The sequence below is a fragment of the Ursus arctos genome, unplaced genomic scaffold, assembly GCF_023065955.2.
Source record: "Ursus arctos isolate Adak ecotype North America unplaced genomic scaffold, UrsArc2.0 scaffold_19, whole genome shotgun sequence".
Taxonomy (NCBI): Eukaryota; Metazoa; Chordata; class Mammalia; order Carnivora; family Ursidae; genus Ursus; species Ursus arctos.
The window spans coordinates 37,713,079-37,730,520 of NW_026622863.1; the positions used below are offsets into that span (position 1 = coordinate 37,713,079).

At 54.4% G+C, this 17,442-nt stretch overlaps 1 long non-coding RNA gene across 1 annotated transcript; it reads right to left on the reverse strand.

The window, feature by feature from the left end:
* Positions 1–1,062: 1,062 nt before the first annotated feature.
* LOC130544162 (uncharacterized) lies at positions 1,063–16,078 on the reverse strand. Its single transcript, XR_008960194.1, has 4 exons — positions 15,832–16,078; positions 7,886–8,983; positions 4,266–4,378; positions 1,063–3,658 (listed from the first exon to the last, which is right to left on the reverse strand). It is a non-coding gene; the product is annotated as an uncharacterized LOC130544162 (long non-coding RNA).
* Positions 16,079–17,442: the final 1,364 nt, after the last annotated feature.

Below are 17,442 nucleotides of genomic sequence, written 5' to 3' on the forward strand. Positions count from 1 at the left end.
TTAACGCCTCTGTATTGCAGCTTCTCCATCTATAAAACAGAGAGAAGCCAGGTACTGGTTGAAGGGGAGAAGCACCAGACACCAGCTTAGCTGCGGCCACGCTCCAACACGTTTCAGCCCCCTTCTTGTTAAGCCCATTTTACAGAAAATCGAGCCGAGACTTGGAGATTCAATGACTCTCTGGGAAGCAACAGTAGTGGTCCTTCTACTCCTAGAACTGCTCCTCGTTCTGCCCTCTCCCCCTGGGACATGAGTGCCCGGCCCTTCGCACCCCTCCAGGGGTCACCTCTCTGGCCCTCTAGACTAGCCATCTGGTGTTCCTGTGCTGAGAGAGAGAAAGTCCTTTCTGCTCGAATTCCAGCTGGGCAGGGAGGAGGGGCTGACACTGAGGCAGGGCTGAGCACAGCTGGCTTCTCAGGCTCTAGAACCTTCTGGAGCCATCCCCCCACTGCGCTCTCCCACCCACTGCAGTGCTGACGCTGGAGCACGTCTCCGTTCTCATGGCTTCTCACCAGCACTCCGTTCAGAGCATGCCCTGGACGAAGCCCACCTTGGTCCTTGGAGGAGGCTGGAGTGCAGTGGGTTCCTCCGGAGCTTGAGGCTGGCGAGTCTCATTCTGCTCCGAAACACCCTGGGGCACCGGGCGCATAGCTCGGCACTGTGCTGCTGGGAAGCCTGCAGGGGTTTCTGACGCCTCCAAGCCTCCATGTCTGCCTCAACGAGTTGCCTGAGACTCAGTGCCTTAAAACCACAGAAATCTGTTCTTCCACAATTCTGGAGACTAGAAGTCTGAAGTCAAGTGTGGGCAGGGTCGTGCTTTCTCGGGACGCTCTGGAAGAGGGTTTGTGTCTTGCCCCTTCTAGCTTCTGGTAGCTGCTGGCATTCCTGGGCTTGTCGCCACGTCACTCCAAGCTCGGCCTCTGGCTTCACACTGCTTTCTTGTCTCTGTGCCTCTTACTAGGACACTTGTCATTGGTGTTAGGGCCTATGGAATAATCGGGGGGGGGGGGGTCTCTTTATCTCATGACCCTCAACTTACTTACATAGGCAAAGACCCTTTTTTCCAAATAAAGGCACCTTTACAGGTGCCAGGGGTTGGGATATGGACATATCCTCTTGGGGACCACCATGCAGCACACTATGGCGTCTTCATCTATAAAGCAGGAGCGATCATTGTATCAGCCACAAAGCACTGGGGTGGGGATTGAACAGGATAATGTATATTAGGCAAGCGACAATACTAACCGTATTTACTATAGTCTCCCTACACACAACAACACGTGTAGGTAAAAACAGTCGATGCATCTTTACAGAGTTTACTTGTTTCATTGAATAGAACCAATCCTTAAGTGTCATTTGCAAACGGGGTAAGGACGTTCACGACAGAGATTCATGGGTGCCCCCGACAGGTCCCAGCACAAGGCGTTCGCAGGGGCGGGGAGACTCACGGCCACTAGAGAGGTTCTGCTCTCATTCGTGGGCTGCCTCCATCAGACTGGCAACATACATCGATGGGATACAACAGCTGAGGTTTATAAAACACACATGCACTTTCGGAGGACCACCTGGCAGTGCCTCAACACTTCAAATGCACGTCCCTTTGTTCAGCTCCACCCCCATCAGGGAAGTGTCCTACAGGAAGACGAGCAGGGCTGTGCAGAGATATGTGTCCAAGGATGTTTGCTGTGCCGCTCGCAAATGTGGGGTGCGGGGCGGGATGGGAAGAGAGAGCCGGCAGGGAGAAAGGGAGCAGAGGGATAAAAGAAAGGAAAACTGCAGGAATGTCCTCGGTGGAAGAATGGCTGAATGCCCAAAGATGACCCCAAACTCCATGCTTCTCTTCAGGGGTTAGAGGGTGAAGGCCTGAGAAAGTGAATCATCTACTCGGGGCCAAGGGAGCCGCTGCCCCTGCAGGGAGGAGATGGGGCTGAAGAAGGGGTTTTCACTTTCTGTTTCTGTTGAGGGTCGATATTTCCCAGCAAGGATGGCAAGAGAGCTTACCAGTGTAATCACAAAATGAAGTAAATTTCCTTACCCAGATTTGCAGGCAATTCAGCTGTTCAACTGCATGGGACCTGGAGGCTCAGGGAACAGCCGGAGGCGACTGGAGCAGAGAGCCCCTGCCCTTCTCCGAGCGCCACTCCTAGACCCCCAATCTGTAGCACAAAGGGGCTCAGGAGGGTATCTCCCTCGCTAAAGCTGCTGTCAGGGTTTGGGGACTTCACCAGGCAGGTCCTGGGCCGCTGGTGGATCTTGACTGGGAAACTGAGTCACCCGCCAGGAGACCCGTGAGGACAAACGGAGGGCTGCGAGGCCAGGCCTGCTTGGGGGGTATGCTTCGCACCGGGGCCCCGTGCTCAAGGGTGCGCTCCCCTCGGGCCGGGACAGAGAGAGGCCCGAGGAGGAGGCAGGAGTGAATCACCGCAAAGCTATGCCAACAGGTGCAGTGAAACCGTGATACGCTGGGAACCGAGCCGGCCGGGCCGCTCAGCGCCAATCCCCAGGGAGGCTCGCTCCCTGCAAAAGTGGCCGAGGGCTGGCTTTCGTATTTTGTATTTTTGAGGCTTTGTTTCTCCACAGTGGAATCATTTCTGAGCTCCTGCCTTTGTAAACAGACACTGCTCAGCAACGGGGGTGATTCCCAAGCTGTCTCAGCTCTCTGCTTTCTCGGGTTTGAGAGGAGCAGCCTTCAAGTTCTAGGCGTTGCCCCACGCTGCTGTGGGACACACTGGGGCCAAGTCACCCACCGGGGCTCTGACCTGTCCCACGCAGCCTTGGTCAAAAGGGCTGGCCCACCTCCCAGGATGGCCGGAGGCAAGAGTCCTCCAAAAAGCCACCCTTGAATCGGCTCACTCCTGCCCAAGAGCCAGCGGGGGCCCCTGCAGGCAGGAGGGCAGCTTCAATTTGAGTCCGCCAGGAAGGGCTATGGAGTCGAAGAGCCAGCAGTCCTGGTGGGCCATGCCTCGATCGGGAGGGCATGGGGCAGGTGGTTCAGTAGGAGGGGCCGAGGGGGTTTCCATGGGGGGAGATGGGTGTTGGCCCAAATGCCTCCTCACGAGGGAAAGTCTGGGTTTCCTCTCCCGAGGCAGGGCCTGGGGAAACGCCGGCCCTGAGGCTGGGAGGGAGCCCCCGCCCTGCCAGCCACTCTGCTGGACACGCAGGACGTTTTTCTGAAACCCCAGCTGCTGTGGGAGCAGGAGGAGCCTGGATCCCCCAAAACCCCAGGCCCTGCACATCACTCACCGTGCTCCAGAAATGTGGTGTCTCCAGGACAACTTCGCTGCCTGGGGGACTCCTATCTCCCTCGAGATCACGTCTGGGCCTGTTTGCACTGCCCCCACCACTAAGAGCTGTGCCCTTTCTCGGAGGCAGGGCAGGGCCACGGGGCTGATGTGTCCACACTTCCCGCTCACAGCACACACCACAGCACCTGTCACCACCGCTGCTCCCAGGTGGCACTGTGCAGTCTGAGCAGGGGCCGCCTTCACTCACGAGCTCCCAGGCGTCGGGGTGTCAGGGCACCCTCCGACGGGCATGGCGGAGGGGTGCACAGAGGAACTCTGTGTCCTTCCTCCGGTGGACGGGGAGTTCCTTCTCCTGAGGAATCCAGGGGCAGACTGCCGCATCTGAGGGCGGTGCCTGGGTCCAGACTCAACACCTAGGAGAAGCGGGGACCCACTGCTGGGGGAGTAGCAGCGTTGCACCCGGCGGTAGCAGGGGCTGGTGCTGAGAGACGAGTAGTGCCATCCCTCCTCTGTTCACAGCCTTAGGAAGAAGTCTCAGCTTGGACCCGGGTACCAGGAGATATCGCCCAGGGCAGCAGGTGACAGCCCCTCAGAGCGTGACGGGGGTGAAGATGGGGTACAGGGGCTGGGGGAGGAGAGCCAAGAAGCAGCTCCAGATTCAGGGGCACCCAGATCTGGGTATGCGGCCATTCTCTACCACCCATGGCATGGGCTTTGACCCTGCTGTTCAGCCTCCTGGAGGCTCAGCTGGCCCTTCTGCGAAATAAAGGAGCTCCCACCTCATAGGCTTGTTGAGGGATGGCAAGAGTAACAGGTGTCGAGGGAGTGGCCCAGGGCCTGGCTCCTGCAGACCTGTCGCAGCAGCTTTGCTGTTAGGTCCTCGCTGCATGGGAGGAATCCCTTTACAGCTCAGAGCAATCTACACACGTGTCTTCCGCACACATGCTCACCACCTTTGCCAGGTGCTGGAAAGAGAAAGACTCGGCCCCCAGGTGCTCCTGGGCTAGGGTAGAGACTTACCTGTAAGCAGATTGCAACACAAAGTAGCGACAGATGTTTGCCCAGGGGGCCTCAGGAGTGAGTGATTGTGCCTGGGGGTACCCCAAGGGCATTGAGGCGGCGGCACTCGGAAGCTGTAACAGACACAGCAAACAGGTAACAAGCGTGTTCTTTTTTTTTTTTTTTAACTAGACGTTCTTTCATTTTCCATTCATTCATCATTTCTTGATTATCTCCTATGTGCCAGGCACAGAGAAGGTTCCCAGGATAGAGAGAGCCCTCCATTCAGAGGAAGTCACATTACCAAAGGGACAGAGGCTTCCCTGGCACAGAGTCGCCCACTGCCATCTGCCCTCACAGCACTAAGACAGCCCCGAAGTGCTGCAGGCTAAGCCAGAGGTAGCCTCCTATCAGACTACGGCCCTGCACCAGCACAGTGCGGGACACAGGGCCGGGGCCCAGTAAACACACGTTGACGCCGTGTCAGCTGCGTCTGTTGGGAGTGAGGGCACATGACCTTTGGTGGGGGGAGTGCTCCAGGGAGGCGGGTTGGCGGCTTCAGCAAACACTACCTAGGAGAGCCTAAGGTGGCGACCCAGACCCCAACATGCAGATGGACTGCAGACAGGCCTGCCCTCGGGGCGGGAGGGGAAGGACACTGAGCAGAGGAAGAGGCATGAGCCAAAGCCCAGAGGTATCCGAATGCCCGGGCCACTCAGAGTGGCTGGAAAGAAGTAAAAGGTTTCAGAGCCCTCGAAGCTGCATGCTGTGAAGCCAAGCCCAGACATGGGACAGCTGGCTTGGCAAACCCACCCGGCACCCATCGAGCGGCCCTCGCCCTCCTTTGGTGCCTTAGCCAGGGTTCCTCTGAAGGCAGACCTGAGACCGTGTGGCCTATGTGAGCAGTTTCTGTGGGAACATTACCCTGGGAGCGGAGCTGGGGGATCAGGGAGCGGAAGAGGCAGAGGCATTTACGGGTGCATAATCAAATTGGCCAGTGCTGGAGTGATGGAAGATCCATCCCACGATGGTCAGAGTGGCCCTATGAGCAGCTAACGTGCTGCAGTGCAATACTGTCAGGGACCAAGTGCCGAGGAAGTTCTGCGGGGTCACAAGCGGCAGCACCAGATACATCAGGGCAGGAAGCAAGGGGCCCGGGGTAAGTCCGGTCAGGCTGCTCCCAGGCTGCTCAGAGCCCATGCAGAGTGGCCCTGCAGGACGGCTGGCGTGTGTCCTGGGGCAGAGAGCTCTAAGCAGCGCCCGCAACGTGCTCTTACCCGCTGTTCAGAGAAAAGCGAGAACCGTCAGCCCCAGCTGTGTGACAAGGGTCTTTGCCTTGGACTAGATTTCCCGGACTCTGGGCTTAGAACTTAGGGCAAGTAGCTGGCTTGGGAAGGTGCAGGGAAGACAGGTCGGGGCTTGGGGAGGGAATGCAAGCAGTCATGGGTGCGTGAATGGGGGCAACCGACAAAGTGGGTACACCAGGAGCTTAATCCCATGGGAAGACTCGGGAAGACACGGCTCAGATTTGTCCCTCTCAGGGGTGAGGAGTGGAGACATTGCCACACCAATTCCTGTCAGTCACTGGCTGGGAGCCCCGTCCAGGGATATTAATTCCCTGCACTCGGGCCAGAGATTGGGAAAGAGTAGCTCTGAGGTTTTGGACAAAGCTCTCAGGCACAGAAATGCAGATTCCAACTGTTCTGTCCCATAATGCCCTTGTCCCAGGCCTCACCCCCAGGGCTCCAGAAACAGACGGCAGGCTCTTGTGCTGGCCAGGACTGGCCACCCTACAGCTGCCTGCTCAGAGTCCTGAGTCAGAAAGAGATCCCTTCAGTTCAGCAAACACTACATGTCTGTCTCTGCTCCCCTTCGCTTTCTTCTGAGGCCAGCATCACCCTCCCAGGCATGAGAATATATATTTATTAGCCTATTGGATTAAGGTCGGTCTCCCCCAGTGACATGCTAAGCCCCCCAAGCACAGAGACTCAGCCTAACCCAGGAGTCATGTCACGTGCCTAGAACCGTGCCTGGCACAGGGAAGATGCTCGGCGGTATTTGTGAAATAAAGGCAGGAAAGACCAATGCATGAGACTCAGAGAGCCTAGCCTTCCATGCGTTTAGTCTCCTGGGCAGAAAAGCAGGCCCCTAGCCACACATTAAAACAAGCGGCCCCTCTGGTGTCCCCGGGGGGTCTTGCGCTGGGCTTCCCGTGGCTGGTGCTCATCGCCCTGCTGGGGATTCCTCTGGGCACCATCACGGCCATTTCCAGCCGGGTGGGTGTCCTCTGCAAGTCCCTGCAGAACTGGGCTCCCTGCCCCGTCCCACCTCCGGCATCTACCCCGGGACCGACGGCCTCCCTTACACACGGCCTTCCGTGTAAAGTCATGGCAGTATTCAAAAGGTTAAAGCAGAGTGAACTGTTAATTTTAATGCTTTCTCTAAGCTTCAGTTTTAATAAGCGAAAATGATGTTCTTATTTGCAGTAAAGTGGTGTTATAAAATTCTGTCTGTCAAGCTCATTTTAAAACCATGGAAATAAATGATCTGACAAAATCAGGCTATTAGACAAGTGAGGAAGAGTGATTTCCATAAAAGTAGAGGAGCTGTTCCTTAATTTCACACTTGGTAGTCTTTTGGGTCGACTAAATTTTTAAATAAGTGATAAAATTATATTAGCGCAATTGCATTTTTATAGATTTTTTTGGTCATTGTACTCTTTTTCATTCCCTTTATTTTAACTCAAACTGTTCTGCTGAAAGGTTAGTCTCGACTTATGTTAGCTCATAACAGTCTGCCCGCACGCCGTCCTGGCGGGGTCTGGCGGGGGCGAGCCGCACACGGCTGGAAGTGGCCACTCCCTGCCGGACACGTGGGGCTGTGGCCCCTGGGCCCGTAGGAGGGCGAGATGGATGCCCAGGGTACCTGCCAGGGTCGGGAGCATGCCTGCCCCTGGCATCTAAGCTCACTCGGTTTTTGCTCAGAATAAGGAAGAAAACCAGGAGATCGTGTTCTCCAGAAACCCTTGTCCTTGCCACTCAGCCTGCTGGGTGGGGACAGGACCGGTCAGGGTTTGCGCAAGAAGCTGGAAACATAGGCAAGGGGCAGGGAAGGGAGCTCATCTGTGATCCTTCACGTGTCCCCCACCAAGCCCACCAGACCCCCTCAAATCATCAGATAGCCAGGGCCGGGCTCAGTGTTCTGTGTCAGGCCTTGGGAGAGCCCTCGGGGGAGGCCCAGAACCCAGGTCTCCTGGGGGGCTGAAACAGCCCTAGTAAGCCAGACTGGGCTCGGTTGGGGGAGGAGAGGGGATGACTCTTCTGATCGGATTTTTAATAATTAGAACAGCATGGGAGGTAGGAGTCTTTGGCATATCGTCTGCCCTGGCCTGTGCTCATTTCCCAGTTTCAGGGCTGAGAGCACAGAATTTTGCCCCCTGCAGACGAGGCTCACCAGCCTCTGCATTCTCTCAGGAGCAGAGCTCGGGGGCTGGGGTCCCCTGCTCTTTGTCCCTGGCGCTCGTGCCCAATTCTGAGACCCAGCTAGCCAGCAACTCATGCTCACCACTGCCCCCAACAAGCCTGGGTTCCTCGCTTGTCCTCCCCAGGCTGAGCCCCTGTCTGGGTCACGGTCACACTCACCAGCCTCGTCCACGTCCGGCTCATCTCTTGTAATGGCTTCTCTCGGGCATCAACTACGTACCAGCAGTCAGATGACACTGCATAAAGGTCCGGCAATGGGCTGCCCCTCCCCCCCTGTGGATAGGTCTGCGTTCAGAACCTGGGGCCGGACCGGAAGCTCGGAGCTCAGCCTCAGTACCCAGCTGGCCTTTGGGTGCGTCCTTCCAGCACGTGTTGCTCTCAGGGCACCCCAGTGCGGCAGTGTGTAAAAATGTGCCTTCACTTCCAGGTAGCCCTTCTTCCAGGAGGAAAATGAGCCTCTCTCTCATTAGAAGAGAGAGAACACACACTTGCTGAGCCTCTCCTGTGGGCCAGGCACCGTGCTGGGAGAGGGTGCAGACCCCCTGTCTATTTTGCTGTGAGGGGTGTGGCGCTCACCTGGGAAATAAGGCTCTTAGAACAAAGGAGCATCCTGCGATGGCCTTTTGTCGCTGAAGCCCAGGTGTCTGACGAAAGGAGTGGCTGGCTGTGAGAGCCCCCACTGAGGACACAGGGAGCTGGGGAATCAACTCACCCCATGCATTTTTTCATTAATGAAGCAAATGTTTAGTGGGTGCTTTCCGGGTGCCGAGCATTGTGCCAGCGCCAGTAATGGAAGGCTCCTTTCCCATGCAGGGAGGTGGAGAGGATGCCTGTTTTTCACCCAGAGGACTTTCCAGGCTGGATGCTTGGCCCAGGGGAAACAGAAGCAGCCTGGGAAGTTAGAACCTCTCCGTGCCTCAGTCTCCCCATCTCTGCAATGAGGCTCAAAGGTGTTCAGGGACACCCCCAGTCCTGGCACTGCATGGTGGTGGGGGGAGGGAAGGGGGGGACTGTGCAGGCTGTCAGGAAGTGACCTGAAGTGCATGCCCTCCGCCAGCCACGGAACATCTGTCTGACATCCAAGAGAGCATCTTCTGAGCATAGAAGTCAAGCTTGCCTTCTCCACGGAGGCTCCGAGAGGCAACGTCGTCGGAGCGCAGGGGAATGGTAAGTCAGAAGTGTTTCCTGGGAAAGAGGAGGAAGTGCCGGCGAGGCACAGCCTACAGGGTGGCCGTGGAGGGGCAGGGCTGTCTCTCCCTAGGAAGGAAGAAAGAAGAAGTCCAAATTAGTCATGTTGTATTACTTCTTTTTATGGCAATGCTCTGAAAGTCTGCAAATGTCAGCATGTTAATTTACTGTCACTCAGTGATATTATTTCATCCTTTCAAAAATGTGTTTCTTGCATTTTCAGTAGCATACTCCAAGTGTTCTCCATCTCAAAGTTTCTATAGATAGTGCGACTACTTTCACTCTGACCGGTGCCAAAATGTAGAAATTCATCGCTGGCTGTAGCCACATATATGTTACGAGTGGAGTCGGGGACTTGGGTTTCCTGCTTGCAGAGCCCGGGGGAGAGGTCTGATTTTTCTCTCTGTTCTCCTTCTACCACCCCTCGTCCTCCTAAAATGCTCTGGGGTTTCTCTCTCAAGGAACGCGCCGAGATAAATCGAATAGAGGGAAATTTTAAGGAATCAGTCATGGCTGGGTTTGTATATTGAAGCCTGAGCCCTCCCCGTCTCCAGACGCAGCCCACCCCCACCCGGCTGGTTCTTCTATGGTGGCAAACTTATTTCAAAAATTCTGATGAAACACTTGGTAAATTTTGTTATTCTGTGATGATAATAAATCATTATAGCCTTAAACACTTCTCTAGCTTGGAGCCTCAGCCACAAATTATCTTGTCATTCTGACCAAAACATTCTCCAAAAAAGCTTGACAAGTGCTAAAACCCAGAACATGAAACCATGTGTTGTTGTGAAAGCAAGATTCAGAAATGTCAATTAATTAGATTAAGAGGCTACTTTTAGCTTTACTCATGTTGCCAAATAACCCTTAAAATACGCATAGCAGTGGAAATCTACCTCCGCGGTGCAGTACTTCTGTGCCGAAGGAAGACAATGGATCGGACTAATGGACGAAATTATTGTATCTGTCAGCCTGCTCGAGAGAATGATCTAGAAGCAAATGTCTTGCTTCTTTTTCCACAATGTGGCTTCCCGAGCTGGGTAAATCCTGCCATTTATGAATTCAAGTAGTTCCCTGCACCCCGCCCCTCTGAAATCATCTACAGATCTAGAAGGAAAAGTCAAGCCTTTTTTGTACGCCTTTACTAAGAAGATGGATTTTTAATGTCTTTCTGTGCTTTTTTTTTAAAATTTGCATTTGCATTTTGAAGTTCACTTTGTAAAAAAAAAATATCGTGGAGAAATTATTTAAATGTTTTTTTATCCCTGTTTCTTGAAAATCTTATCTTTAAATAATCTATATCCTCCATTTTATTTATGCCATAAACTGTTCCTATATTTTAATGGTCTGTTTGCTTTAAAAGGGGTTGTTGGTTTTAATAGCTCAGTTACTATCTTTGTAAACTAAACTCCTTCTGACGAAATTCGAGCAGATCATCTCTGCCTGTGTGTGGAAGGCACATTCCAACCCCTGAAAAGGAAATTTAAGCCAAATAAATGTTCTGCCCGAATTAAAATACATAAAATGAATAGTTAAGTTGGACAAGAGCTGATGGACGGAGCAGTTGGGACATGTGGGTGTTGGGAGAGCTGGCTGCCAGGCACGGCCTCGGGAGAGAAAACCCAAATGAAATTAATTTCCCGACCCCCTTTGTCCATTCCTCGGGGCCACTTGATTGCAGTGTTGGCGTGATGCCTTTCTTGGGCGGGCAGAATGGGGCAGGGCGGGTGGCATTGGGAAGGGTGATGTGAGGTCATTCCCTACAAGGACCTTTGGGGTCGCAGCCCTCGCGCCCAGCCATGGCTCGGCGCCCTCTCTGCCCCCATCAGCCATCCTGGGGGAACGGGAGCTGAAAATTCACCTCCACGTTCTCACGGCAGTTGTGCCCACCTTGATTCTATTCTAATCCATGTGGATTCTGACACTAACTTTATGACAGGGCATTTTTGTGGAGGAAGGACACATCTGTTCACACAAAGAAATGGCGGGGGTGGGTGGGGAGGGCAGGATGGAAGATGTCTGAGGCTGAGAGAGGAGTCCCTCCCCTCTCTGGCACGCACAACCTCGCCACCCCACTGCCCACCGCTACCCCCAGCAGCGAGCACGGGGAGCCAGAAAGGCATAAAGGCCAGCTGCTCTCTGAGCACTCCATCCCTGGCTGGGGCGGCCCACCCTGCTGGTCAAGGCAAGGTGTGCCCGGACCGGGGGGTGGGACTTCCTGTGGGCGGGACTTCCTGTGCGGAGCCATTTCCGGCAAGATGTCATTTTGTGCGGTTTCTGCAGCCGCTCGCAGAGTTCCCTCGTCTCAGGGTTCCTGCGGGTCCCCCCACTCATTGTACTTCCCTCCCCTCTCAGCCAATCTCACTGTTTCTAGCCAGCAATGAGGCAATTAATGAGCTGTACAGAAGCCCTAAGTTATCTCTGGAACTAGATGGGTAATAAACACATAAATAAGTAAATAATTAAATAACTAAATAAAATAAAACGGATGAGTGAGGCATCCAAGGCTCCAGGCTCCCTGGAATAAGTAGCACAGGGTAGTGGAAACAGCCGAGGGGGAGGGGGAGGCCTGAACTCTAGAGGCAGCTCTGAGGCTGGCATGGAGAGTTATCTTGGCCCAGTCACTCCCCCGTCATCGGGAGCCCTCCTGCTGGGCCGATCCACCCCGCTGGTTAATGCAGGGGCCAGACGGACACATGGGCGTTTGACGCCTCCTGGCACAGGTGCTGGCCATACCTCCTTCTCCCCTGCTCTGTACCTGCCAAGGGCTTCCTACTGCAAGACCCTGGGTCGCTAAGCCCGTGGGAGCACAGTTGTCCATGCCCCGGGGAGCGGGGCTCAGCCAGGGACAGTCGGGAGTGAAGAACCCGCATCTGCCTGACCCTCTGATGGGGCCACTGGGGTCTTTCCTGGCAGAAACCTACAGAGCTTTCCAGCCAGCTGGAGTCCCGTTGGCCCCGTGGCAGCCTGCTCTTTAATGTACCTGGAGCCGCCTTCCTCTCCTTTCCTGTCCCACCAGCCCCTGCCCCCAGCTTCCACCTGTGCTTTCTGGGAATCACCTGTCAAAGGAACAGCCTCCACTCTAACGCTCAACTCAGCCTCCACTTCCCGAGGAGCCTCACCTATATAAGACAAGCAGGCGGGGATGGGGTCCAACCTGAGAGCTGATGCTCTCCCTGAAACGGGGAGGAATGTGGCCTTTAGAGATCGGTCTGAAATCTCCCAATTTTCAAAATTTGGCAACAAATTCAAGTTTGTTTGGTTCTGTGTTTAAATGTGGCTCACACCAAGCAGTCTGCAGGTCATATGCAGTCCATAGGCTACATTTGACAACCCGTGCCAGCTAAAACATTCCGTGTTCAGTTCAGGTGCCAGAGATTCCAGCTTTCTAGAATTTACTTTCTAGTAAATTCTGGTCCACAGCCATACCAGGAACTAGGAGGTACAACAGAAAGAACCAATAGCCCTTGGGGAGGGAAGCCCACTCTCTCTGCAGGGTGCCGGGCCTCCAGCTCTACCCTGAGAAGAGAGTAGCCCGGAGCTTCCAAAGGCTAGCGGTGTCCAGGGACACTTCCGGCCCAAGGAAGAGGAGACGCTGCCCACCCCATCCGTGCCTGCCATCAGGAGAAGCTGTCCCTGGGAGCCAGTGGAAATCCCGTAGCTTGGTTTCTCACCAAGCTTATCCCTATTGCCCCCTAGAAAATTGAGATCCTTAATTTAGAGAAGTCACCTCCTGAGAAATCTGAGAAGTTCCCTGGAGCTCATCACCCCCTTGGCAAAGCTGAGGCCAGACATTGCTCAAGATACAAAGAGAAACATCTACCAACCCGTAGACAGAGCCATCTGCATCCCAAACTTGAACCCCAAGTGTACATCATGAACCTGACCTTGCAACAGAGGAAGTACTGCTGCTTCGGGCCTGGAACCAAGTGGAAGTGAACCTGTGACCCCCCCACCCACCCCTGCTGAGCAGAATCACAGCTGTTGTCCAGGAAGGACCCAATCCTGACCACCCAGGGTGCTGGCTCCCACCTTCCCCTCAAGGTCGCTGAGCAGAACCTATGAGCAGGTCACACCTTGAGGGGAAAACTGCCCAAGCATGAAGCTGAGACAGGGAGGGAGGGAGCGAGGGAAGGAGGGAGACGGAGAGGGAGAGAGAGTGACAGATATGGAGAGACAGAGAGAAACAGAGAGAGAGAGAGAGACAGAAACGGGGAGGGGGGAGGGACAGAGATAAAGACAGAGAGGGAGAGAGAAAGAGAGAGACAGAGAGACAGGGAAGGACAGATTCCTGGGACATCACTTAAGCACCTACGTCCAGCATTTGCTGACACCACTATGCCCGGACTTCATGTACCTGGGCCAAACTTCCTTTTCGCTTGAGATCCTGAACCAATTCTTGCTAACAGCATCTCGACGAGCATTCCTGACCCCCAAGCCTGGAAAGGAAGGGGCACCCCGTGATTTACGAGTTCCGGAAGGCAGCAGGAGGGAGCCGCGCGTGCTAACTGGGAACCACCACCAAGGCCCGTGCGTGGACTTCAGGGAGTCCACAGCCCCTGTCGTTAAGCCGATGACCGGATGTGCCCACAAGCACTTCGCAAATACCCTTACATGGTCAAGAAACTGTGGAAGAAGTCCTAGAAAGACCCCCATATGAGAAACACTGGAATGGGCACAGGAGTGCTTAATTTCAGGTGACCAGTGGGCGTTTCTCAGGAGGTGACAGGCTAACGCCATTGGCCTCGCCATCTCTAAGCACAGCCAAAAGGCAGCCAAGCCACCAGCTTTCCAGTGGTTTCTCACAAAGAGGGGCCGTGGCCTCTGGTGCCCTCCTTTCCTTGCCCTCTCCAATCTTATCCAATCCTCAAGGTCCAGCCCAGGCCTGCCTCGCCAAAAACAGGCTCCCTGCCAGGGCGCCTCAACATTCAGGGACCAAGCCTTGTAATCCCACTTTGATTGCTGCCCATCCTCATTCTTACTCGGACGTTTGACATTTATTTGTCACCACTGTTTTGTCTCCTTCCTCCAGCTTGGCTCCAAACTCATGCAAGTCTAGCACCGGTCGGAGGCTTGTTTCCCTCATTCCTGGTGCTGGCCCAGGGTGGCTGGGCTGCCCTCTGGTCTGATTGTCCAGCCCCTGGGGAGGGGAAGGCTCAGCCCCCCTGGGAATTGTGCAGGGTCCAAGGAGGCCTTACTGGTGCCCCCACTTCATGTCTCAGGCACACAGAAGCTCCTCAGACCTTTCCTCAAGACAAAGTCACGGGTCCCCATGTTTAGGAAAACCAACCCCGACCACCAAATGGGCCATGGTGTAAAGTCCCCTACACAGACTGGGTAGTTAGGACTCCCTGCAAGTCTGGACACCCTTCACCATTTGCTCCCAGAAACTTCAATGAGCCCTTGCCCCAGGCACCATGTCCTTCTCCTGCCCCACTCTGTCCTAGCCTTGTCTCTCCATGGTAGAGGAGGGGGGCTAGCTTTCCAGTGGACGCCTCACATCTCTGCCTTGAGTCTGATTTAGCAGAATGGGTCCATCTCTTTGACAGCCTTGAGAAGATTCCCCTCCCCTCCCCAACCCCTGGATCAGACTCTGGCAGGGGTGGGGCTGGAGGGGGTCTAGAGAGCAGAGAAAGCAGCCCAGACCCCCGAGCACGTTCTCTTCTGGGATCATTTTTTCCAGGTTATGTGCTGCCTTATTGATCACGTGAATATTGACAACCTCGGAGAAGGCTATAGTAGGAAGCTGGAGAAAGCCGTTGAAGGCAGGTTCTGTCTGTTCCATATGCTCGTCCCCCGCCTTCCCCACTCCTCAGGCCTGGACCCACCCCCTGGCTTGGTACGTGCCCCCCCTGCCCCAGGAGAATCTGGGGTATTGGGCAGCCCATGATGAAGCTGCAGTCCCCTGAGTCTGGAGACCCAGTCCCTGACTGAGGCACACCGGCCCAAGGTCAAACTCCTTCCAGAACTACGGCCCCTTTGGAGGTAAGGGATTGAGTCTCCGGAGAGGAAGCAGGTGACTCGGTTTATGCTCGGCCTGCATTTCTAGTGTTTCTGCAAACAGGAGCCTGGCTCACCTTCCTGATAGCGACAGAGGGCCCAGGGAAGGCGGCACCTCCACCTAGTTCCCACGGGAACCCCAGCCTGCCTCCCTCCCCGGATGGCAGGGGTGAAAACAACGTGGGAGAAGGCCTTTGCTTCTTGGAGGGTGTCCAAACAGGAGGACACCCACTTATCTCAGCTGGGGGCCTCGAGCCACATCCTTGGCTCAGAAGGTGGACCATCCCAGCAACTGCGTCCACGTGTCACTTCACCACAGAGAGGGGAGAGCCACTAGGGCCTCGGCTGGACCTCGGCTGGACCGGCACAGCGCCCCGGGCCTGGGGCTCAGGACTGCCCCAGAGTTTGGGGGGTGGAGGTGAGGGGCCCGGGGCTGCGGACGGACTGGGCTGAGCAAAGACCGCGTCACGTGTGTCCCTAGCCCAGCCACGCCGCCGCCGCCTAGCAGGTCCACGCGCCAGTGGGAAAGCCTCCCTTCTCCCCCCCTGCCCACCCCCCAGCCACATCGACTTCTTTCTGAGGGCTGTCACTGCAGCCCTTCAAACCCATTTGACTGGGTTGGAGCACATCACACTGTCACCAACTCAGTTTTCATTAGGCGGCTGCTTCCCTGTTAGCCTAGCCAAGCAGAAGAACTCAAACACATGCACAAATTAAATCGACATCCAAACTCCACCAATATACAAAGCAATTTAAATGATATTCATTAGAGCGATGACAAGCCCTGATGAGGCTTTCAGGAGCTGGGTCCTTCAGCTTTTGCCGACTAGGTTTCATGGTCACTGAGGCGGAACTCCCGCCACTGTACCTCCATTTTTTTTTTTTAAGCTAAGAAAATGACTCCTTCCTGACACACCTACCTCATTCTCTCTCTTCTCTCTCTCTCTCTTCCTCCCCGCTCCGCTGCCACCCGAGTTTGGCTGGCCCTGGGTTCCGGACGCAGGGATCGCCCTGAACCGGGGAGCCACAGAAAGGAAAAAAGCAGCCCGTCTGACTTCTTTTTTCCATAAATGCTCCAATTAAAACAGATTTCAGTTTCTCGTAATTTCATTTCACTTGGCCTGGGAGATCTCTAACTCACAATTATGATGGTCGTAAATGTGTCCCTGGAATCCTGCAGTGGGGAAAAAAAAAAAAGGAATGGAAGTGAGATGTTGAAATGTAATAATTTTAAAAACGTAAACCGCCCCCCTCCAAATTTAAAAAGTCATTTCCAAAGTCCTATTTATATATTTTAATTTTTAAAGAGAGAGAACGATGGACCCCACCCCCCCCATCCCCGCTGCTGCTACCTGGGGCTGCAGCAGAATGGCTGGGGGCCCGGTGGGGTCACGGGACTCTCGATCCTCATGTGTGGGGGCTAGGAGCTGCGTCAACCTCCCAGCCACGTCTGGGTCTCCAAGCCCCAGAGAAGGATTCGAGCCCACTTGGGCAAAGAGAGCAGCGCAAGGACTGCGGGATTGTTCGCCAGCTAAGGGCAGAACAAGGTCACGGCCGCATCCATCAGTTCTCTGGGCTTTGGAGTTTGCAGCCCAGATAATATCCACAGCAGGGGGAATGATCAGCAACTTCATACACTGAAGCCTGCACTTCTGTTTATAATTTTATGCTCAAGGTTAATTATGTGTGTCCTTGGCTTTGATCAGAGATATTAGCACGTGAGAATGTTGCCTGTGCCCATATTGGCAAAGGAAGGATTCCTAGAAATACCCAGGACTGGAGGCATACTTTCATCTTTAAGCCCCGAGCTCTTACTTGGGAAAAACAGCACTGCCCAAACCAACTTTCTGCGAGGACGGGGAAGTTCCGTATCTGGGCGGCCCCCAAAAGTGTAACCACTAGCCGTATGTGGCGACTGAGTGCTTGGAATGTGGCTGGTATGACTGAAAAACTCAGCTTTTCATTGTATTCAACTTAAATATGGGTAGTCACACGTGGCTGGTAGGCACTGCATTGCATAGCACCGGTTAGACAGTAAATAAGGGTGTATCCTAACTCCTGAGTAGCTAATTGTGGATGTTAATCTCTGGAAAGAGGTCACCTTGCTTATCATCATTATCATCAGGAATGATTTATTAAGAATATATTAGTACATATGACATTATACAAAGGTGGTGGAGAAGCAGTTCCTCTGATCTTCTATCATTGGGATTTAATTTTGAAAACACCTGCCTCTTTGGACCCTGAGCCCTGAAAGCTGAGCTCCAAGAAGCCTCTAACTTTGTCTTAGATCCCTCCCGATGGCCAAAGCTGTGCCCTGACTGAGTCACCATCTGTCTGTCCGGGACTGTCCGGACATCATGGACCGTCAGGCCACTGACCAAGAATTTGGCACATCCATTGTCTCGGCTGGGCAGGGAGCAAGGTCCCAAATCAAAGGTAGTTCAGGATGCCCTTGGAATTGTCAAAGCCCGCCCTGGATAGAGTTTGCTTGCCTTTTAAATCGTCCTGGGGTGGCCTCCTGGCAAATC